The 24,962-nt window shown below is 39.7% G+C and overlaps 1 protein-coding gene across 3 annotated transcripts in view; it reads left to right on the forward strand.

Moving 5' to 3' along the window:
- The first annotated feature begins 874 nt into the window (after nt 1-874).
- Nucleotides 875-24,962, forward strand: part of LOC148867354 (uncharacterized) — an 84,390-nt gene continuing 60,302 nt past the window's right edge. For all 3 annotated transcript variants that reach the window (XM_088980949.1, XM_088980951.1, XM_088980950.1), the window contains exons 1-3: nt 875-1,297; nt 5,316-5,431; nt 5,544-5,619. The gene's annotated coding sequence lies outside the window, so the exon portion shown is untranslated. The remainder of the gene's footprint in view (nt 1,298-5,315; nt 5,432-5,543; nt 5,620-24,962) is intronic.

A 24,962-nucleotide genomic window follows, 5' to 3' on the forward strand; every position in this document is an offset into this window, starting at 1 on the left:
ATTTTCTTATATTAAAAAATAAAAAAAATCTATCAATTTTTGTAATTTCCATACGTTTTTTACATTTGCTTTTCTTGTACATTTTGTCATTTATTTGCATTTATTTGCTTGATTATAATTCTTTGTTGTTTTTCCTGTGATTTTTTCCATTTTATGTATTTTCTTTGCATTTTAGTGTTTTCTATAATTTGTAATGTTTGATAATTTATGTTGTCTTTTTTTTTGCAATTTATATATTTCTTGTATTTTTTGTTATTTATTTGCGATTTTTGTGTTTGTTTTCTATAATTTTTACATTTTTTTTATTTTGATTTTTCAACTTTATAATTTTCTAAATTTCTGCATTTTCTTGTAATTTTGTATGTTTTATACAATTCTCTGTTTTTTTATGTGCAATGATACTTTCATTTAATTATTATTATTTATGTTTTACATGAAATATATTTATCATTTTTAGTGTTTTGAGCATTTTTATTTTAAATTTAAAAAGATTTTTTAAAATTTTTATCATTTTTTATGTTTTGATACATACACTAAAGTGGTCAGGGTGGGTCAAGGTGGGTCAATGGGTTAGAGGGTCAGTATGGGTGGGTTAATACTCAACCCTCACCTAACCCAACCCAACCCACTCATTTACCACCCCTGACCGGGTTCAACAGATCAACTTCGGATTCGAATAAATGGATACTTCTAAAAAGATCCAGGAGGTTTTATCCATGCAGTTTCTGACGCCTCCTAAAGCTTTAACACTAGGCCCAGAATCCAAATCTACATACCAATTAAATGGGTCTGGACAGGATCTCTGACTCCAGCTTCAGCCAATCAACCATTGAATTTGTCTCATTCCATAACGCCACGCGGGCCGTTTCTATTCAACCTTTTCTTTATTTCATTTGGGCTACGGCCTACGGGAACGAAACGACGGCCACGGCCAGAGCCCAGAGGCCGAACTGCCGAGCATGTGCCATCAGTTACTACAAACAAATACTAGGCCAAAGCTAAACCATCTTCCCAGTTCCTTTTCGTGTCATGTCTTAGTTATTACTTGCTCTCCTTTTCTCAGAGGAGACGAGAAAGAGAAGAGGACTGAGGTTTCTCTCTAGGGTTCCTGTTTTTCTCCATCTATTGATCTTTGACCCCTCTCTCTCTCTCTCTCCCCCTCTCTCCAGACTCGCCTTCCAATCGAGAGATCCAATTACGTAAACATTCTAAATTGCATCTGATTTTCTATTCTTCAGTCAATTCTCTCGTCAGTCAAGAGTATTTTCTCTTGGGAGAATTCCTGCCCTGAATTGAGGTAACAGTCTTTATTGGATTCGCTTATTGCTTTTGATGTGCATTTGCTTATTCCGAATTTTTTGCCGTTTGGTTCTGTTTTTACGGATTTATGATTTAGTTTGCTTAATGGGTGAATGCGTTCCCAATTTACACGGTTTCATTTGAAAGTTTATTACGCAGTTATTTGGCTTCGGAAAATTTATTTTCCGTATCTTCCCTTATTTTCAGTGTGGAAACTAAATTTAGTTTTACTACTAATATCTTGCCTCTATTTTTTTTTTCTTTTTAAAATTTATCCATATCCTAACCATGAATGGCGATTTTGGATATTGCAACATTGAATGGTTTGTAAACCTCTGCAGATTAAGCGTATATTTCTTTGTTTTAAGGAACAAAGGTGTCACCTGTCTAATTTGAGTTTTGGGGGAGAACTTAGACTAACTGTCAAAATTCCTACGCGAAATAGGTGGTGGGGATATAATTCAGTTTAGACAATAAAACTATTTGTTTTTGTTGATAAATAAATGAACCTTTTATTAATTTGGAAATATTAGCACATATAAGCAGTCCTTGGAGAGGCGTGAGTTGCGATCTCTCCACTGCAGAACAAAACAAAAGCAATAAGTTACAGTTGTGCCCAATACAAAACTTCCCTAGCTGCCCCTTGCTTGGCTAGACAGTCCGCCATAGCATTTGCCGATCTCCCCACCCATTGTATTCTTAGGTCCATGTTTCTTGTCAGCATCTTAAACTTTTTAATTTCATTCCTGAAGCACCAAACTACTGACTCTGGGTTCTGCAACCAGCTTATTACAACCTTTGAGTCACCTTCAACTATTAGTCGTTCCACCCTTCATTGAGCTGCAAACTGTACACCTTGCAGGGTAGCAAGCATTTCTGCTCTAGTAGAGTCTCCCACTCCTAAAATACCTGAGAAGATAAGTATCACATTCCTGACTTCATTCCTCAATACCCCACCTAACCCAGAAGGGCCTGGGTTTCCTAGACTGCTTTCATCAGAATTCAACTTCAAGAAACCTGCAGGAGGTGATGACCAGCTTGTTCTCACTTTAGTCTTGGAAGTGGAACAACTTGCCACTGCCGCCCAATTCCTCCAAACGTCATTAAAGAATTGGTGGAACAAGTCCAAAGATTTCAGCCATTGAATCACCCTAGCCAAGACACAGTCCTTAATCTCTTGAAGGTTCCTTTCCTTCTCCGAAAAAGTTATAGCATTCCTTTCTTCCCAAATTGTCCATATCAATGCAGCTCTTGCACACCTCCACATGATTTTACCCCTTTCCTGATATGACAATAAAACTATTAATAAAATTGAATCTTATACATCCAAGAAATCATAAAGGGTAGATTGAGGAAGATACAGCTATTGTTGTCAAAATCTTATGATTTACAATATGATTCATGATTTGAATCATGAATCCCAAGGCTTTTGATTCAAATCTTATGTTTGAATCCTTTCCAGCAAAAGTCTTACGATTTTTGTTTGAATCCTATGTTTTGATTCATAAATCTTATATTTATACAATTCATGGGATTCATTGTGATTCAAGTCAATTCAATTAAGAATTAGTTCTCTACTTTGTCATTTTGTTTTGTTTATATTAAGTCTTGCCAGGGGCAACTTGTTTTTATGAACTTACTAGAAGTTGATTTATTTATGTTATTTAAGACCATCTACTGAGTTTATTTTCCATCTTATGTAGGATATAAAGCCATTGTATGTGGATTATTTGACTTTCAAGTCAAACTTGATTATGTCATTTTAGACTTCTATTGTATAAGTTGTAAATTCTATTGTTTTAAGTACATACATGGTGGATATGGATTAAAAAAGTAATAGAATCAATTTTCTATTTATATTTTTCCTTTTAGCATATCTATATTTAATTTTTTGACAAGTTTTTAAAAATAGAATAAATCTTATGATTCACGATTCGATTTGATTTAACTTTTTTTTAATGATTTATGATACGATTATGATTTTCAAAACATTCCACAGCTCGTAGTTAAGGTTTAAAGCACCAATATGTATACATGGTATCATGCATATCATATTGTTATCAAAGGTTATTGATATTTGAAATACTGAGAGTTAGGGGATCTTAACAGTTTCAATTGTTAATATTCATCCTAACAAACTCATCTATAAATATCAAAATGAAAAAAAGGAAAAAAGTATTGATTGCTTGAAACACATGATACAAGAGGCGTCCCCAAAATGCCCTAATGGGTATGCCAAAGGTGCTGACATCTCTGAGGCATACGCCTCATACACTTTTTTCATGAGGCGTGCTAGAGGCATACGCCTCATGTGCCTTAGACCCCCCAACCCCCCCTTTTCACTACTTTGCTCACTTGCCTCTGCTTCGACAAGACCCCTCCCCTCTTTCAACTAGTGTTATGCATCTTCATTCTTTTTAATATAAAATATTTTTATTAAAAATAAAGAAAAATGAAATCCCCCTTCCTGTTCTTCCTCCTCCCCTTCCTCCTCTTCCTTCCTCCTCACCCATTCCTCTTAAGGATGTTTACGACTCCTTGTGTTTGGGAGGCTTACGCCTCTTACGTTTTGAACTACGCCTCATGCCTCTAGGTAGTGGAATGCCTCACAACACACCTTCGCATTTTAAAACATCAATACACATTTTTTTGGTATCATGTGTGTCAATGTTTTAAACCTTGGTCACAGAATTGGAGCAAGATGGGCAAAATAGAGGGGTGCATCTAGACTGTTATGTGATGGGCGAATACCACTTTGGCTAAAAGGAAAATTCTATAAAATAGTCGTAAGGCCAGCTATGTTGTATAGACTATAGAGAAGAGTATCGGGTAGTTAAGAAACATGTCCAAAAAATGAATGTGGTAGAAATATGTAAGCTTAGATGGGCGAGTTGTAAAACTAGAAAGGATTGGGTCACAAATGAAGTCATATGGAAGAACACCTAGGGGTAGCTTCCCCTAGGTGATAAAATGAAAAACTCTATGGTGGTTTGGTCATGTCATGTGCATTTTTTTTATCAGAAACGATAACTTTCATGTCATGTCATGTGCGTGTAAGTCCATCTAAACATCTGTTAGAAGAAGCGATTTGTTACAAGTTGAAGGGGCTAGAGCTAGGGGTGGGCTGAAAATGACATGGATGGAAGTAGTAAGAAATGATTTAAGTGCCCATAATTTGACAATATATGTGGCACTGAACAGAATGGAATGGTGAAACAGGATTTTTTTTTTTGATAGTAAAAATAAAGTTTCATTAGAAGGAAAAAATGAGACAACCTAACTAGTTGTTAAGGCAACACCTCCACATAAACACACAAATTAAAGTATTATGATTCACCCATAGACAATTCGATATAAATTTCTCAAATTACAATTTAGAGCCCCAAACTTCCCTAAGGTTGTCCCTAACGATTCTCTTGATTATTTGTCAAGCATTGCCTATTCAACAAGGAGAATCTACAACAAATTCGACATCCTTCATCTTTCTTCTCTCAAATCCTCTGATATACCATGATTCCATCTCCGTCTTAATTTTCATCTTTCTTCACCACTAGCCCAAGACAAATACCAACCCCACATCTTAACATATGTTACAATAGGAAAATTACAAAAACACATCTTAACATTATCAACTCTAGGAAATATGGGATCAAAGGTTTCTCTCTTACTTAGACAGGAGACACCAAGTTGGGCAAAGAGATAAATCTGCAAGAAGACTTTCAACAAAAGACAAAAATACAAGCCAATCCTGTAATTGTTCTTTTGTAAATTTAATGAATTTCAGTTATTGATAAAAAAGACAAAAATACAAAAAAGGTACAACCAAAGAAAGGACAAAAAGACTACTAATAGTGGGAAAAGCTACTTTACAGTAAAAAAAGAAAAAGCAAAACAAATAAATTTGTTAAATATTTGAATTCAATGAAATTTAATTAAAACACTCAAGTTTCTTAAGAACCTTAACAGTAGGTAGAAGGGATTTGATTCATCTTACTAATTACCTTACTGAAATGCAGGTTGGTTTGTGGATCTGTTCTCTTTATCTTGCATTAAGCCAAACTTTGTGAATATGTAGTCCTGAACTCAATCTTATCCTGAGAAGGATGGTGGCTTTTTCTTGTGGTTTTTAGAGGTAGCATTTATGACTCCTCTTGTTTTTTGTGTAACCCCTCCCCCAAATAAGGGGAAAAAATTTATTGAGTTTGATCAATGTTAATCACTGTATTGTCTACTGAAAATGTCAGAGTGGTTGTAATGGAATGTGGCTGCAGAAATTGGAATGCACTACACCATTTCTAGATTTTACAACAAGAACTAAAGGTATGCAGCTAACCTATGTATTTAATGTTTTTTTTTTTGATTGCTACTTATACAACTTGTTCAGTTTTCAGTACCCTGTTTGTTTTACTCTTAAGTTGAATACTGCTTTTCTTCATTGCCACATGAGTAAGGCTGCAACTAATGTGGTTCATTTGGGTTGGATGCCAACTCACATCCAAGCTCGAGGACCATGCAGTCAGCCACTCAGGTTGTAACATTGCCTGATGTTAGGTCCTAAGCCTGACTCTGCTCAGGGTCTTGATTGTAGATCATAAGTCACTCTATTTTGGGTCACATGGACTTGGACTTATTGGGGCCAGGTTGAGTTCAACTTTGTTTACAATGTATATAAACCAGAAATAATATCTTCTGTACTAGGGCCCATCTGGTTAACTGAAAACTTAATACTGAAAAATAATTTTAAGTTCTGAAAATTGAATAGTAAAAAATGATTGAAAATAATCCATAATTCCTAAATCATGAGCATTTTTTAGTATTTTTACAAGCCCCTGTTTGGTAAATATATATTTACAAATGTCTGAAAACTGTGCACTATTAATGGTTGTATTAGCTACTTGCTGAATTATAGAGAAGATAAGAGAGAAAGAAGAGAGGGAAATTTGGGGGGGTGGTTTTCTAGAATCACTCTAAGGCATTCGGATAACTCACCACTTCTAGCATAAGATAAAACAAGTGCAATTTTTTTTTATCAGCAACACAGAAAGGATTTTATTAACAAAAGCAAAAGAGGAAAGAGGTTACAACAAGAAGTTGTGTAGGCAAAAATCCTTTACATCAGCAGAACTCCACCGTCCTATTACAATTGGGCCCAATATATTTGCTTTATATGAACTCCTTGCTTAGATAAATCATCCGCTAAGCCATTAGCAGACCTTACCCAACTTACTAGAATGTTCGCGTTTCTTGACAACCATTTGAAGTGCCTGAATTCATTTCTCTATTGCCAAATCACCCCTTTTTCTTTCTACTCCACTCAATTACTATATTTGAATCTCCTTCAATAACTAACCTTGTAAACCCCACCTCTTTAGCTTTTTGTACCCCAAAAACTGCAGCCAAAAGTTCTGCCCTTAGTCACCTTGTTCAATTGGACCCGAATAAAACATATATATATATATATATATATATATATATATATATTGATCAATAACCAGAAATTTCATTAAAAGTGAGCAAGATACAAGAGAGCATCCAGGAGAGAGATAAACTCTCTTAACTCTCTCCAAGATGATAATAGAGGACAACAATTACGGAACAGCCCAGAAAAGTTGATCCCTTCCCACTCCTTGCTTTGCCAAGACATCGGCAAAAGCATTTGCACTCCTTTTAACCCACTGCAACTTGATCTCTATATCCTGAGTTAAATTTAGACTTCCTCTTTTCATTAGCAAATTTCTACCAACCAGTTTCGTCTTTCTGCAGCCAGCTAACAACCAGCTTTGGATCCCCTTCTATGATCAACTTTCTTATATTCAGTTCCTTTGCTTTTTTGGATCCCTTCCACCACAACCAGGATTTCTGCCCTCAAGGAGTCTCCTGCACCTATTGGTCCCAAGTAAGGGCAATAACACCTCCCTCCTCATTCCGAAAAACACCTCCAATACCTGAAGGGCCCGGATTCCCCTCACTGCTACCATCTAAATTCAGTTTAAAAAACCCACTAGGAGGTGGGACCCCAAATTAGCCTAATAACAGCTCTTGGAAGAGAAGAATCAGCCACCTCCTTCCACTTTCTAAGCAAGTGATTTGTGGGAATGTCATCAAAGCTTCTCAAGGATTTAACCCAATGGATAACTCTGATAGTGATGGCTTCAGTGATAGCTTCTCTGCTCCTTTCCTTGTCAGAGGAAATTCTTTGATTCTTTTCTTCCCATATTGTCCAGCATATTGCCGCTCTTGTACACCTCCAAAGGGTTCTTACCCTCCTCTTTCTCAAGTTAACGAAGGAAGAAGCAAACGAGCCTTGAACATTTGGCCAAGGGGTTCCACCTGCACCCAAACAAAGAAAGAAACCATTCCCAAATATAAAGAGCAAAAGGGCATGGAATTAATAAGTGGTAACTAGTCTCACCGTTAGCCTTGCAAAGGATGCACCAATTTGGGGAGAGGCACCAATTTGTCTCTTTTTTTGGAGAAGATCACAAGTATTAATTCTACCCAAGAAAACTTCCCAACAAAAATCACTTATCCTAGGAGGAATAGGCTTATTCCAGACCTCCTTCACCGGAAAGGTCACCATAGAATCATTAGAAGAAGGTTGGATAAAGCTGAAAAGAAGGAAGCACATGAAAAGCAACCAGAAGGATCAATACACTAAATCCTACCATCTGACTCTAAAGGGTTCAAGAATACCCCATCCAAGTGGTTAAGTAAAACTGAAACACTACTCAATTCAGCCTCCTTAAGACTCCTTCTAAACCCCAGATTCCATGCAAAGCCTGAAGCTGAGCTAGAAGGTAACAAAAAGGAAGATACAAGTTCATTCTTAAAAGTAAAAAGTCTAAAAAGGGAGGGAAATTGTTCTTTCAACGGGAGGTCACCCAATCACACATGTTCCAAGATTTTGACAAGATTACCTGAGCAAAGGTTGTATCTGACAAGGGGAAGGAAGATCGGAAGGATACCATAGATTGATTTCCATGGAGAAGCTCTTGTTGCCCTGTTCCACAGTCCAACATCCCATCCATTAGCTGCAAGCCCATGAATGCTAATAATCACCTTTGCCCATAATTTGTCCTTTTCAGCTAGCAGTCTCCATAACCATTTCCCTAAAAGAAAAATGTTCATTTTCTGAATGTTTCCAACACCAAGACCTCCAAATTTTTTGCTCCTACTCACTACCTCCCACCTAACCCTATGATCTTTCTTCTCCTCACCAGGCTTCCACAAAAAAGTCCCTCATTATTTTTTCCAATTTTCCACTCACATCTTTAGGAATTTTGAACATTGAAAGATAGCACACAGGCAGATTAGCTATGCCAACCTTTTAGTGAATCTCTCAACACAGGGTTCTAGAAACTAGCACATCTTGGATTATCACCCAAAGGAAGCCCCAGATAAACCAAAGGCCACTGAGCCACCCCACAACCTAAGATTTCAACAATATCAGATATCTCCCTCTGATCCATGTTAATCCCTGCAGTGCAACTTTTCTCAAGGTTCACCTTCAAGTTTGACAATCTCTCAAATAATTGAACCACCAACTTTAGATTTTGTGTCCACCTCCAGTCACCCTCTTCATAGAAATGGTTGATTGGCACACTCTCTCTACCCACTCTCCAACCCTTCACCAAGCTTCTGGAATCCGCCCTAGAGATTAGTCTTCCAAGAACATCAGCAATCAAGGTGAAAAGGAATGGAGAAAGAGGGTCCCCTTGTCTAATTCCTCCGAGAGCCTGGAAGTGATCAACAACTCCCCCATTCACCAAAATAGAATAGTGTCAAGTCCTTGTCTAATTTACACATTTGTCTCCAAACCCAAAACTCGTCATGATCTCTAAGAGGCTGTCCCAATCTAGGCCTTCTCAAAACCTAGTTTACAAACAAAGCCTTTTTTCCCCACATTTTTCATTTCTTCTACACTTTCATTGGCTATAAGAGTATGATCAATTATTTGTTTGTCTTTCACAAAAGCCCCTTGATTTGGGGAAACAATGGAAGGGAGAACATGCCTTATTCTACGAGAAAGCACTTTTGCAATAATTTTGTAGAGGCTATTCACCAAGCTGATGGGTCTAAAGTCCTTAGGGTGAACAACATCATCCTTTGGAATTAAGGCAATGAAAGTGGAGTTTAAGCTAGGATTAATCACATCCTTCCTGAAAAATTCATTGGAGACTTCTTGGATATCATTTTTTAGGATCTCTCAATAGTCCTGATAAAAAACCATTGTGAAACCATCCGACCCAGGAGCTTTAGATCTATCGACAGAGAAAATTGCTTCTCTGATCTCTTCCAAATCAAAACTCCTCTCCACCCACATCTTAAGATCTTCCGAGAGTCTTGGCTACTCTAATCTGTCCAGCCACACCCTTTCCCTTAAAGGCCTTCTAAAGATACATTTAAAGTGATCCACACAAGTCTTTTCAATATCACTTTGTTGGGTAATGGTGGTTTCATTCACCTCCAATTTAGAAATGAAATTCTTTCTTTTCCAACCATTTGCCAAAGCATGAAAAAATTTAGTATTGTTGTCTCCTTCCTTAATCCACTTATGCCTAGATTTTTCTCTCCAACTGATCCCCTCCTTAAACAAAGCATCCTCCAACTTCTTCCTAAGGGACCACCTCAAATCTTTATCTTCCACTCCAAAGGACTACCCTTGTTCCCTTAATACAGCCCCAGTTCTTGAAGGACCAAGATTGCCCAAGCTACTGCCATCAAAATTCAGTTTTTTTCAATCACCAATTGGGGGTGACCAAACGGATTTTTTGTTTCCTAGAGAAAAAAGCCAGCTATTGACCCCCAATTCCTAAAGGAATCCTATACTATGAAGTCTGAAAACAGATATAATGTCTTCACCCAATGCGCCACTCTTGAGGTTACTAACTCAATAACCGTCTCCTTATTCTTTTCTTTTTCCCCAAATCTTCTTATATTCCTCTCCTCCCAAACTGTCCAAATCACTGCTGCCTTTATACACCTTGGTTCTCCTCAGAAAGGATGGGCTAAACAGCCTATCCAAACTAGCAAGGGGGCTCCACCAACAACCAAAAAGAAAGCAAAGCCATTTCCAAATACATTAAACAAAGGGATAGGAGATTTGTTTTTTGATCAGAAAAATGAGAATTTTATTCAATTAAGAGAATTAGATACATAATTACAGAGAGTAGAACACAGACATTGCACCAGAACTTGTTACAATAAAGCCCAGAAGAGCTGGTGCCTATAAACTCCCTGTTTGGCTAAAGAATCAGCCATCCCATTTACAGTTCTCCTGATCCATGTGAATGAGGCATTGAGTTCCCTTGCTAGGCTTACCATCTCCCTTAGTGGATGTCTATAAACACAAGGAGCATTACTGCTTGAATTGGTCCATGATATCACTATTTTTGACTCACTTCTATCCCCAAGTTCTTAAGATCTGCTTGCTTGGCAAGTTTTAACCCTTGTAGCAGAGCTAATAGTTCAGCCTTTAAAGAATTGCCTTCCCCTAAAGGTGTTGAGTATATAGCCAATACTTTGCTTGAGAATCTCTAATCACACCACCGATTCAGCTTAACTTTTTTGGGACCTGGGGGCTTCCACTCCGCCTTTCTTTCTTCTCAGTATTGTGTGTCACTTCATTCCACAATCTTATTATATTAGTAATTGAGAAGTTGGAAAGAGCCGAAGTGATTTCACCCAGTGTGCAACTTTTTTCTTTATGGCCTCCACTAGATCTTCTTTTGACCTATACTTCTTGTTGAACATTCTTGCATTCCTTTCTGCCCATATAGTCCACACCACCATTGCCCTAACTGATTTCCACATAACCCATCTGCTTTTTGTTGGCTGCCTTAGAAAGTTTGTGTTGAAAAGGCTTTCTACATCTTGGGGAGTACTCCACTTGCAACCAAAGAGAGAACAAAAAGATTCCAAAACAATGAACACAAAAGGGCAATGGATCAGTAATTGCGGTAGGGATTCACCATCTGGAGAGCAAAGAATGCACATATGAGGGGAGAGGCGTTTATTTGACCTCCTTATTTGAAGCATGTCACAGGTGTTCCCCTTCCCAAGAAAACCTCCCAACAAAGAGCTTGAATTTTTGGTAGAATGGGCTTACTCCAAACCTCTTTCATCGGGAAATTCTCACCCCCAGCAGGAGTTTGCATGAGAGTATCAAAAAAGAAGCATAGGTAAAGGTGCCATAAGATGAAGCAGACCAAACTCTAGTGTCCTCCAAACATTGAACCAAAAAAGCTGACTTCAGTTTATCAAGCAAACAAATAAGTGACTCACACTCATTATCCTTCAAACCCCTTTTGAAACCAAAATCCCAACTCAGTCCAGAATGAGAAAAAGTGACGAAATTTGATATAGGTTGTAACTTGTAGTTAGAAATTGAGTAAAGTTCAGTTGAAAGAGAACACAGAGGAGTATCACCGAGCCAAAGATCTTCCCAAAAAAGCACCTTAGAACCACAACCCACATCAAGTTTGATGAAATTAAAAAAGATTGGATATACCTCTTGTATTGCTTTCCAGAGAGAGAGCATGAGGAAGTTGTGGGGGCTATCTTTGCATCTAACCATTGTTCATCAATCCATGAATGTTTTCTATCACTTTGTGCCATAGCCTGTCTCTTTCAAATGGAAACATTTAAAGCCACTTTCCTAACAAAGAAGTATTCCTGTGAACTAAATTCCCCAATCCTAAACCTCCCTTTTCCTTTGTTTTGCTGACTTGTTCATACTTTAGTAGGTGATCCCTCTTATCATCCCCAGGTTCCCACTTTACTAAATTCCCCTCTATTTCTCACTTTACTAGGACATAGACTGGTAGGTTTGCTAGAGTTGCTCTTATTAGGGTTATTGTCCCACCTATGGATAAATAATTCCTATTCCATAGTGCGAACTTCCTTGTAAACCTCTCCACCATTGTCTTCCAAAAGACTTCTGTTAGTGTCGATTGTATAGGGGTATTTAGTCTTTATATTTATGTTTAAAGCTGATGTGTAATGTTATGTTAAGTGATGTGTCCCATACTTAAGTAGGGACACAGTAGTCTTTTGTTAATTGGATAGAAACATATAAATATAATCTGGCCGACTAGAGACAGAGATTATTCTCTCTAGTTCGAACCAGAATTCTCTTCTCTTCTTCTTCTCCTTCTAGTCTCTCTAATACTTCTTCAACTCTAAGACTAACAGAATTCTAGTGCAGATCAGATTTATAACATGGTATCAGAGCCACTGTGATAAAATCGAATCTGCCTAGAATTCTGCTTTTCTTGCCATTCGGCCTAGGATTTTTTATTTGTTCTTCATCATCTGTTGAAGATAGGGAAAGTGGCTGAAAAGGAGTGATTGCCCTTTCCCCTTGGAGGTTTTTATGCCTCCAGTCAGTAGGTTTATGGGTGTTTGCAGTGATTTGTAGGAAGCCCCCCCTAATCGATGATGAGAAGTGGGCTGTTTCAGGTGATGCAGTGGACAGTTGAGTGCAGGTCGGTTGTTTGGTGATTAGATAGGTGGTTTTGTAGGGATTTCAGTTTGGATCAAATGGTTGGTGAGTTGCAAGCAGTGTGGTGAGTATTCAGGTAGTCGTATAGTAGGGTTGTGGTGTGGAGAGTGAAGAATTCAGTGACTGGTGGTGCTGAGTGCAGTATGGTGAGAAGTGAATTAAAGATTTTTCCCCCAGATATGGGAGATAACAGCGAAAACAAAACTAGTGTGATGGTTCCCACCAACTACCTGAATGTTCAGATGACTTCTATCAAATTGAATGGGGAGAACTATGTACCTAGGGCGAAATCTGTAGAGGTCTTTCTTAAAACTAAGAAGAAAGTGAAGCATAATAGGGAAGAAAAACCCTCTACTGAGTCTCACGAGTATGGTGATTGGGAACAAGAGGATGCATAGATTATGACCTATTTATGGAATAGTATGGAACCCAAGATTAATGTGAATTTCATGTTCCTCGATACAACCAAGGAGGTTTGGGACCGTGCCAAGAAGCTGTATTCGGGACAAGACAACACAACTAGAGTGTATCAGCTTTATCAAGAATACTTTAATCTGCAACAGGGTAATCAGAGTCTTGAGGAGTACTATGCTAGCATGAGAAACCTTTGTAATGTGTTGAATGTGTATTTCATCCTTGGCCAGAATATTCTGCCTCGTAATATCAAATTCAGGGTTAAGTTCTGTAAGAAACTCAAGCACCATGTTTCTTTCCACAAATTTCCTGAATGTCTCTGCATCCTTGGTGCTTTCCCATACAACTGCATCCATAACATCAAATGGAGAAGAAGGGAGAAACCATTTGGTCATTTGATAAGATCCCAACACTCTTGATAAAAAGCCAAGGTGAAACCATCCGGTCTAGGGCTTTAGATCTTTCCATTGAAAATACCACTTCACTGGTTTCTTCTAGAGAAAACTCAACCTCTAAGGCTGCATCCATAGCTTCAGGCATTCCATTCCATTAAACATATGGGGAGAAAGGGCTCCTCTCCCCTTGACTCTGGTAGATGCTCTTAAAATGATCTATGTTAGAGTGAGCCGAATAAGGGTAATTTAGTAATCTTATGTCAGTTAAGTACTTTGCTTATGTGGCTGTTTTATTAGAGTACTCTGCCCCACACTTAAGTGAGGGGAGTTTAGTCTTTGTAAGTGTAATTAGAACCTAATAAACACAAGGGGGTCGACTGAATGGGATACTAATCAGTTCGACTAAACCCTCATGTTCTCTCTTTCTCTTGTCTTCTTCCTCATCTTCTTCTTCCTTCTTCACTGGTTCGGACTACTGTAGCTGCTCCAAAACATGGTATCAGAGCAAGGTTTCTGACCTGCTTCCGCTTGCAAAGCATCTCAGCTGTGTTCGTGACACCCTCCTCTTCGTTTCTAGTTGGTTAATGGAGAGAGCTGGTTCGCCCTAGGTCTGAGACATCACAGTTCGTTGCTCTCTGCTGTGCACAGTTTTCTTCATCAAGGAAGGTGATTTCAGCAGTGAATGGTTGGCTGATACTCTCAAAGGAAGGTTGGTTATTTAGTCCTCTTGTGTTGCTGGTATTTCTGGGTAGGAACCCTTCAAGAATCAGTTAGTACTGATTAGAACCTAGAGAACTAGGTTCATTGTTGCCCTAAAAAGGGTTGTGTGTGCAGTAGCCGAATGGTGTAGGGCTGCTGTGAGTTGTTGAGTGGTGTTAGGGCTGCTGTAGGTGGCCGAGTGGTGTAAGGTGGAATGCAGTGACCTTGCCAAGCTCCTTGTGGTCGTGTAATGCCCTCTTAAGTGTGTTAAACAAATCTGAACTGGGTGTAGCAGTTTGACTGTGTTGTGGTGCTTGTGATGCGCAATTTTTTTTATTGAGTGGTTGTAAGAGGGCCTACTGTTGTGTTGTGGTGCTTGTGATGCTTATGTGGGTCGTAGGTGTGTGAAGTCAGCAGTAGTGTAAAGAAGAACAAGTGTGTGCTCCCACTGTTGTGTTTAGGGGCTGCAATAGGTGCTGAAGTATCAAACTGTGAACAACATCAATCAGCTTGTAGCTGAGAAGTAAGGTTAGAGGCAACTGTGAAAGAGTACAATGGCAGCAATAGGAGATGGCTACAATGATCAGAAACCTAATGTGGTAATTTCCTCCGACTACCTAGGGGTACAAATGACCTCAATTAAGCTGAATGGGGAGAACTATGTTCCATGGGCCAAATCAGTGGAAGTGTTTCTCAAGGCAAAGAAGAAAGTAAAGCATGTAAGAGATGAAAAGCCATCGGAGGACTCTCCAGGGTTTGATGATTGGGAGCAAGAAGATGCTCAAATCATGACTTGGCTGTGGAATAGTATGGAACCTAAAATTAGTGCCAACTTCATGTTTCTTGATACGACTAAGGATATATGGGAGCATGCTAAGAAGCTATATTCTGGACAAGATAACACAACAAGACTGTATCAGCTTTATCAGTAGTATTTTGATTTACAAGGAACCAAAACACTAGAAGAGTACTATGCCAACATGAAGAATATAAGGAATGAACTCAATGTCTATCACCCCCTTACTCCAGATATTAAAGTTCAGCAACAGCAAAGGGAGCAACTAGATGTTACACGATTTTTAGTGGGGCTGAAGTCGGAATATGAACCAGTTAGAGCCCAAATATTGGGAGACTCTACTCTTCCTACACTTGAGGAAGTATTCTCAAGGCTTCGTAGAATCTCTTTGGGACAGACAGAGAACTCCACACAGTCTGATAGATCAGCACTTGTGACAGCTCGAGGGGTTGGATATAGTACAAGAGGGGGAGGTCATGCTCCCCGAGGAGGCCGTGGCAGTTCCATGATTAGTCGGGGTGGTCGTGACTCAGGGGGAGGTCGTGGCAGAGGGAAGAATAACTCTACAAGGAAATGCACTCATTGTGGTAGAGAGCGACACACAGTGAATTTCTGTTATGATCTACATGGCCCTCCCTCTAAATGGGCTAATCATGCTGTAGCGGGTGAGGTTGATATCAGTGACAGTAAACCGGCAGACCGAACTCATCCCACATCTACATCTACCTCTGGGAGGGAAATGGTGAGCGTACCGCGTGATGAGTATGAACGGTTCCTTCAAACTACTTCACAACATACCACTGCCACACTTGCCCAATCAGGTATTGCTTGCATGTCATCTAAAACCTCTCCCTGGATTATTGACTCTGGAGCCTCAGATCATATGACCGGGACTCCAGGTGTGTTCTCTTCTCTCTCTGAAACCTCCACATCACAAACTGTTACACTTGCCAATGGGTCCTCATCTCCCATATGTGGTGTTGGTAATATTGACATGGCTTCTGTGCCCTTATCATCTGTTTTATATGTCCCTAAGTTTCCATTCAATCTTATGTCTGTTAGTAAAATAACCAAAGCTCTTAACTGTTCCGTTACCTTCTTTCCTTCCACCTGTGTTTTTCAGGATCTCAAGACGGGGAAGAAGATTGGTGGGGGGCATGTAGCTGGTGGACTGTACTATCTTGACGGTGGTGGATCTTCAATTGCTCTTCAGACTTCGCTTACTCCTCTACAATGGCATTGCCGACTGGGACATCCATCTCTCAAGGCTCTCAAGATTTTGGTCCCGTCATTGAGTCATTTGTCAGTTTTGCAATGTGAGTCATGTCAGTTTGGGAAACACGTCGTGTGTCCTTCAGTCCAAGAGTTGAGAGTCGTATGTTGAGTCCTTTTTCTTTGGTTCATTCAGATGTTTGGGGTCCAATCAAAATAGAGTCTTATAATGGGTACAAGTATTTTGTCTCCTTTATTGATGATTGTTCAAGAATGACATGGATTTACTTAATGAAAGAAAGAAGTGAATTGTTTTCTATTTTTCAAAAATTCCATGCTGAAATACGCACACAATTTGGTGTTCCAATCAAAATTCTCCGTTCAGATAATGGTCGTGAATACTTTCTTACTTCATTTCAACAGTATTTAGAACAGCATGGCATTATTCATCAGACATCATGTGCATACACCCCTCAACAAAATGGGGTAGCTGAACGGAAGAACCGTCAGCTTCTTGAAACTGCTCGGTCTATTCTTCACCACATGAATGTTCCTAAACGTTTTTGGAGTGATGCTGTACTCACTGCATGTTTTCTCATTAATCGGATGCCCTCCTTCATTCTTCATGGTCGGTCCCCCTTCTCTATCTTGTTTCCCACTTTATCTCCATTCCCATTAATTCCTCGTGTCTTTGGTTGTGTGTGCTTTGTCCACAATCTGAGCCCTGGAATAGACAAGCTAGATGCACACTCAATTAAATGTGTCTTCCTTGGCTACTCACGGACTCAGAAAGGGTACAAGTGTTATAATCCCATTACCCGGAAGTGCTATGTCTGTCCTGATGTCACATTTTTTGAGTCAGTCCCCTTCTTGTCAAGTCCTGAAGCACCCTCGTCTCCACCCGCACTTCCTCTTCCTCTCCCTGTCAGTGATCCAGTTCCAGATGTTGTTGTTGGAGTAGACTCATCACCTCATCCCATGCAGATCACCACTGAACGTCCACCAATCCGGCAAGTGTATACACGTCGAACGGTACCGGCCCCTCCTCCAGCTTCTACCTCATCTGCGGATCCTCTCATGGCTCCTATTGTTGAACCCTCAAACCTTGATCTACCCATTGCCTTACGGAAAGGTAAACGCAGTTCTACCCTCCATCCCATTTTCATTTTCGTTTCATTATCTCGTCTTTCTACATCACATCGCCAGTTTGTTTCCCTTTTATCCTCTATTTCCATACCTAACAATGTCCAAGAAGCTCTCAGTTTACCTGATTGGCGGCAGGCAATGGAGGAGGAACTTTCTGCTCTTCAACATACTCAAACGTGGGAACTTACTACTCTCCCACCTGGTAAGCATGCTGTGGGATGTAAATGGGTGTATACTGTGAAATACTTGCCAGATGGTAGTGTAGAGTGTCTGAAGGCCAGACTTGTTGCTAAAGGTTACTCCCAGTTGTATGGAGTAGACTACATGGAGACATTCTCTCCGGTGGCTAAGATTGGTTCTGTTCGTGTACTAATTTCCCTGGCAGTTATGTATGATTGGCCTCTGTTTCAGCTTGATATCAAGAATGCCTTTCTCCATGGTGATCTTGTGGAGGAGGTATATATGGAGCAACCACCTGGGTTTGTTGGTCAGGGGGAGGATGGTAAGGTATGCAGATTGAAAAAGGCAATTTATGGGTTGAAACAATCGCCGCGTGCTTGGTTTGGGAAGTTCAGTGAAGTGGTGAAGAGTTTTGGAATGAAGCAGTGCCAGGTAGATCACTCAGTGTTCAGCTATGACTCAGAAGCTGGGAAGATTCTATTAGTGGTCTATGTGGATGATATTGTCATTACTGGCAGTGATAAATTGGGGATTGGCAAATTAAAGGTATTTTTGCAAAACCATTTCCAAACAAAAGATCTTGGAACATTGAAATATTTCTTGGGAATAGAGGTTGCCAGGTCAAAACAAGGTGTAAATCTGTGCCAAAGAAAATATGTTCTTGATCTATTGGAAGAAACAGGACTGTTAGGTGCAAAACCGGCTGAGACTCCTATGGAACCAAATGTTAAGTTGAGCAGTGATACAGGAGAAGTATTTGAAGATCCTGGAAGGTATAGACGACTAGTGGGGAAGCTGAACTATCTAACTATCACGAGACCCGACATATCCTTTGCAGTCAGTGTGGTGAGCCAATTCATGCAGGACCCTCGTATACCTCACTGGGATGCAATTCTTAGAATTGTGAGGTATCTGAAAGGAGCTCCAGGCCGTGGACTATTGTATAAACCAGGAGGAAAACTTGAAGTAGTGGGGTATACAGATGCAGACTGGGCAGGCTCAGTGAATGATAGAAGATCTACTACGGGCTATTGCACATTTCTTGGAGGAAATCTTGTGACGTGGAAGAGTAAAAAGCAGACGGTTGTGGCCAGAAGTAGTGCTGAAGCTGAGTATAGGGCCATGGCACATACTACCTGTGAGTTAGTGTGGTTGAGGAATCTTCTACAAGAAATTGGGTTTCACATGGATAAACCTATGAGACTGTATTGTGACAACCAAGCTGCACTCCATATCTCATCCAATCCTGTATTTCATGAGAGAATAAAGCACATAGAGGTTGATTGCCACTTTGTGAGGGAGAAGGTCCTTGCTGGAGAGATAAACACAGAACATGTGGGCTCGAATGATCAATGGGCAGATTTGTTTACAAAAGCTCTAAACTCAGGGAAAGTGAATCATCTATGTAACAAGCTGGGATTATATGACATATATTCTCCAGCTTGAGGGGGAGTGTTAGAGTGAGCCGAATAAGGGTAATTTAGTAATCTTATGTCAGTTAAGTACTTTGCTTATGTGGCTGTTTTATTAGAGTACTCTGCCCCACACTTAAGTGAGGGCAGTTTAGTCTTTGTAAGTGTAATTAGAACCTAATAAACACAAGGGGGTCGACTGAATGGGATACTAATCAGTTCGACTAAACCCTCTTGTTCTCTCTTTCTCTTGTCTTCTTCCTCATCTTCTTCTTCCTTCTTCACTGGTTCGGACTACTGTAGCTGCTCCAAAACAATCTACAAAAATCTTGATGATCTCCTCCTCCTTGGTTACCTCATGTTCATCCACTTTTAGCCTAGCAATTTGATTCTTTCTTCTTCTTCCGTTGGCTAAAGAGTGAAAAAACTTTGTATTGCCATCCCTGTCCCACAACCACTTGCGTCTAGATTTTTGCCTCCAAGAAATCCCCTTCTTCTTGAGGACCTCTTCTAACTCACATTTTAACATTCACATTCCCTCCCATTCCTCACGTTTCATAGTTATAAGAGCTTCTTTCTTATCTAACTCCTCAATCCTTGAATTATTATTTTTTTCTTTGAGCTCCTCCGCTTTACCAAAAATATCCTTGTTCTATGCCTTTATTTTTCTCTTTTAAACTCTTAAGTCTCCTCAAGAAGTTAACCCCTTTTTTCACGCTTCTACTCTCTACCTCTCGCCACTAGCATTTAACCTTTTCTACAAAGGTAGGATCTTCCTGCCACATGTTTTCAAGCCTAAACGGTGAGGGGCTACCAATCGAAGTTGCTTGTGCTAGGCAAATAGGGCAATGATCCAAAGTCATTCTCACCAAAGCTCGTGAAATTAAATCCTCCCACAAACTCATTGAACTTCTTCATACTTGTGGTGATTCTCTGGCTTGATTGTCTCTGTTCAAAACTAGATTTTATTGAAATCACCACCCAAACACCATGGTCCCTCCCACAAACCTCTAATTTCTCTCAACTCTTCCTAGAAATGGACCCTATCTTTATAGGAGTTTGGACCATAAACACCATGGTCCCTCCCACTAAGCCTCCAATTCTTCATTCTTCCAAATGGTGATAGTACCACCAGAGGCTCTCCATGAAGGTGCAAAAACCAGCTTAAACCCCTTACACCCTAGATAGGGGTGAGCATAGTTCGGTTGAAACCGAATAACCAAACCGAAATGTCGGTTTTGGTTTGATCGGATCGGTTAATTCGGTTTAAATAGTTTGGTTTTTAATTACGGTTTTAATATTATCGGGTTTCGGTTTCGGTTCTGATATTTAGAGGTTCAGTTAACTGAAATAACTAATCTTTTAAGGGTAAATTAGTAATTTTATAGGCCAAAACACAAAGCGTCAAAACCCAAGAGCTCGACATGTGATGTCTCATGTGTCATGTCTCCAGTCTCCCTTCGCCCTTCCCAGTTCCCTATGTGGCTCTGCCCTCTGCGCCTCTCTTTGTCCACTGCTCAGTCTGCTATTAGTCATCAGTGACAGTCATCACTTTCTTTCTTCTTTTTTCTTTGTCTTCTACTCTTCACTTTTTCAAAGTTCAGTCTTTCTTCTCTTCATTTCTGAGTTTCTCTTTGTCTTCTCTTAATCTCTTCGGTCTAGCACCAGCCACACCACTTAGTCACTCACTAGCGGCAGTGACAAGTGATACTTTGGCAAGGTGGCGACGGTGACCAGTTCAGAGCGTGAAGACAAGGTTAGGGAACTTCTCAACTTTTATTCTTCATTAAGAAAATAAACACTAAACAGTTAGAACCCTTGAGGCTATTTCATCTTCTCACCTTATTGGGACCCAATTTCTTCCATTTTTTCTTGCTATAAATCCCTGCAATTGGCCATGGTTATTTCATCGTTAGAACTTAGAAGAGTATGGGTTGCCTTAAAGCTTTCTATTCAAGTTGACCATTTTTCATACTTGACTGTTTGTGATTCAGTAGAGTACAAATGTACAATCTAGGAAGAAATAATCAAATAATGGCAAAAATTCGGTTCTAACTGAGTAAAGCGAAATAACCGAAAAAAATTCGGTTCGGTTTGATCGGTTTAGGTGAAGTTTGGTTTCGGTTCGGTTTTGGAATATAGTATATCAGTTTTATAAAATTCGGTTTGTTCGGTTCGGTTTTTATCCGAGCAAACTGAATGCACAGCCCTAACCCCAGATGCTCTTGATCCATTTCCTATCTATCTCTTGAAGTTTTGTTTCTTGCAGTAACACCACATCCAGTTTTTCCTTCCCAAGGGCTTCTCTAATTAGTCATCTCTTCTTTGCACTCCCTAAACCCCTTACATTCCAGTTTATAAAATCTTCATATCTGCATCAACAATGAACCCACGCTTTAGAGCCATAACTAACAACCTTCCCTCTTCTACCCTTACTTTTGCTCTTTTCCCTATCATAGTCTATCTCACTAATTAAAATTTTCACTTCACTCTTCTTTCTTTTGCTGCCTTTTTCCTTCCTTGTGTACACCTTCACACCGAAGGGCTTCGCTAATGTGTCTCTCTTCTTTTTCCTCTTAGGCATATCCCTTAATTTCTTCGATATCTTTCTAACTTCCCTTTTTCCCTCTTCAAAACTAGAGTAAGAAATCTTGTTTTCTTGCTGTTCTATCTCTTTCCCTTCCTTTTCTTTTTCTTTTGGCTCCACTGAAGTCAAATTCTCTGTATCCAACTTCAGAACTTTCTCTTTCACCCCTATCTCCGCCATTTCCTTTGATTCCAAATCACCTCCAAGCTTTGTGGCAGAGATATTTTCAGCATCCACTGGCTTCTGACTGAACCTGGTTCTGCAAACACTACCTTCTCTTTTTCTTTTGGCTCTAGTAAGGTCAGCTTCTTTGTACCCAACACTGTAACTTTCTCTCTCACCCCTATCTCCCTCGTTTCCTTTGATTCCATTGTACTTCTAGGCTTTGTGGCAAAGGTATTTTCAGCATCCACTGGCTTTTGATTTGTGGTTGGTTCTGTAAAAACAGGGGAGGACGCACAAACTTCAGTATTTTTTTTGAAGCCACAAACTTCAGTATTAGCAAAGGTCTTCAAGGGACCAAAAGGAGCAAAACTCAGGATGGTTGGAGTTCTGTGAGGATGAAGGTGGCACAGCTTCTTGGGGAAGGGGGTGCTGTCTCCTGCGCTCTGCGTCAGGTTACAACCTAGCTCTTTAATGATATAATCTGCCCTTTGCTTTGATGTAAGATTACCTAAATCCACTCCCTTGGCCACTGGCAAAGTCACTTTGCAATTAGGAGACTTACCCGACCCAGACCCCTTTGTTAAAAGCTGTTATTTCTCTATGTATAGTACTGCAGGGGTACTATTGTAATTCTCCTCTTTTATTTTTTAGTTACTGTCACCCTAGAATATATACTAAAAAGCTGGCGCCGCCAGAAATCTTTTTGCTCTCAAATCTTTCTTCTCTCTTCTCTCTCTCTTCTTTCTTCCTCTCTTCTTCTTCTCTCCTTCATAACATGGCACAGAGTGGGACTATCAGATCTGAAAAGGAGAGATCGAGTGAACTGTTCCCTTCGCACCAGACTTCCAGATCTGCCGCCATCATCTACTGTTCGAGTGATTGAAGATCAAGTCTTCTCCTCATGCCTAAAGTAATCTCTCTCCTTCCCTCTTTTTTTCTGGTCGTGCACCAAGGCAGAACCTGTACTAGGTCTGCTGGTTGGATGTGAGGTGATCAGCACCTATGTCTTTCCTTATTTGTGGGGTTGACTGACCCCTGTAAAATCTGTAGGTCGGTGAAGACCTTTTGTGTGCTGCAATAGCAGCTTTTATGCTGAACCTGAAGGTTAGAGTGACCTGTACTTGCTATAACATCTATGTTTGATGTGTAGGCCAAGAAATGACCTGTACGCTCTGTAACGGCACCTGTGTTTATAAAAAAAGGGGTGACAGCACCTGGTGGTATCGAAAGGGGTTGTGTTTCTGAGGAAAAAAGAGGGCTTCCTTTCTCCCTTGGTGTTAGCGTTTTTTTTAAAAGGTTTTGTGCCCACTTTAACAGTTTTTTGAATCTCTAACCATAAGCGGTGAAGATTCTGCTACGTTCGGTGTTTCCTCAATGCTGAATGGAATGAATGGGGGTGTGGACCTATCTTTTCCCATAGCTGTTATTCCTCTTGACGGTTTAAATTATTTAGAATGGTCATGAGGGATCAAGTTGTACATTACTGCAAGGGGAAAGATAGGTTATATAAATGGGAGAATCAAAGAATCCAATTCTGGGAGTGCTGAATATGACAAATGGAACCAGGAAAACAGCATGGTCATGTCCTGTCTTTTAGTGTCTATGCAACCTCAAAAAAGAAGGAATTTTATGTGGACTGAAATGGCAAATGAAATCTGGGAACAAGCAAAATCAACTTATGCTGAGTTGCATCACTATGCAAAAATTTATCAGTTACAGGTAGAGTCGTCCACTTGTAAACAGGGGGAGAGGTGCATTTCTGTGTACTACTCAGACTTGACCTTTGTCTGGAAGGAGTTAGATCATTATCAGAGTGTGGACTGGAAGTGTGATGAAGATGCAAAATTATACAAGAAACTTGTTTGTCAGAAAAGAGTGTTTGCTTTCCTACATGGCTTGAATCCTGCATATGAATCTATTAAAGTTTAGATCCTAGGTAGCAAGGTTCTTCCCTCCGTCCAGGAAGTTTATGCTCTTGTACAATCAGAAGAAAGTATAAAAAATTTGATGAACAATTCTGGAGGGGATGCAGTTGGGTTGGCAGTGAAAGGGAGTGTGATTACAGGTGGGGGAAATACCTTTAAGAGGGGGGGGGGACTCAGAAAAAGGCAGATGACAAAGACAAACTGTGGTGTACTCATTACTAGAAACCCTTACACACCCGAAATACATGCTAGGGATCTTCATGGGAAACCGAAATGGGCTCAAGATTTGAGTAAGAAGCAAGGTTCAGATCTGAATAAAAAGTCAGAACAACAAAATACAAGAAAGAACACTATGGAAAACATGGCTTCTTAGGAGAATCAGCCCCGCATTACTACTGTGACTCAGACTCACACCTCTGGATCTGACCCAAGGGAAGATATTATTAATTTCTTTTGTGACCATTTAGAGCTCTATGGTATAGCAATTCGTCAGGTGGATGCTCCTCCCTCAACCTTCATTTGTGTCTACATTAGGTAACTCTGCCACGGCTTTCCATGTAGCATCTCACACCCCTAACACTCTTTGGATCATTGATTCTAGAACGTCTAAACACATGATTGGTACGCCTTCTCACTTTCAAACCTGTAACCTATTTTCTGGAAGAGACAAGGCGAGACTAGTTGATGGATCATACACTACCATAGTTGGTCAAGGAACCATTTCTCTTCCTTTTGGCCTTACCCTGTTTGATGTTTTACATGTCTTGAAATTTCCCATTAATTTGTTTTCTACTAGTAGTATTACTAATTCCTTAAACTGCTTAGTGACCCTTTTCCATTCTTACTGTGTGATCCAGGATTTGGTCTTGGGGAAGACGCTTGGTAGAGGATGTATGGTGGATGGGCTTTACATGCTAAAGAGGCTGGTCTTTAAGTCATAGAGTCTAAGAGTTAGTCTTGTAAGAGTCAAGTCTATTTATGGCATTGTCGTCTTGGTCATTTATCTTTTGAGTCTTTAAAAGTGGTGTTTCTGGAGTTGTTTAAGTCGGTGTCAGTTTAAGAGTTTTCTTGTCAAATTTTTCAATTGAGTAAGCAGTGTAGAACTCATTTTTCTTCAAAGAATAATAAATCTGAATTTCCTTTCCACATTGTTTATTCTGATATTTGGGGCCCTGTTACTTTACCATCTGAGAGTGGTTATAAGTATTTTATTACCATTATCGATGATA

The sequence above is a fragment of the Nelumbo lutea genome, chromosome 3, assembly GCF_056320005.1.
Source record: "Nelumbo lutea isolate HS-2025 chromosome 3, American lotus-T2T, whole genome shotgun sequence".
Classification (NCBI taxonomy): Eukaryota; Viridiplantae; Streptophyta; class Magnoliopsida; order Proteales; family Nelumbonaceae; genus Nelumbo; species Nelumbo lutea.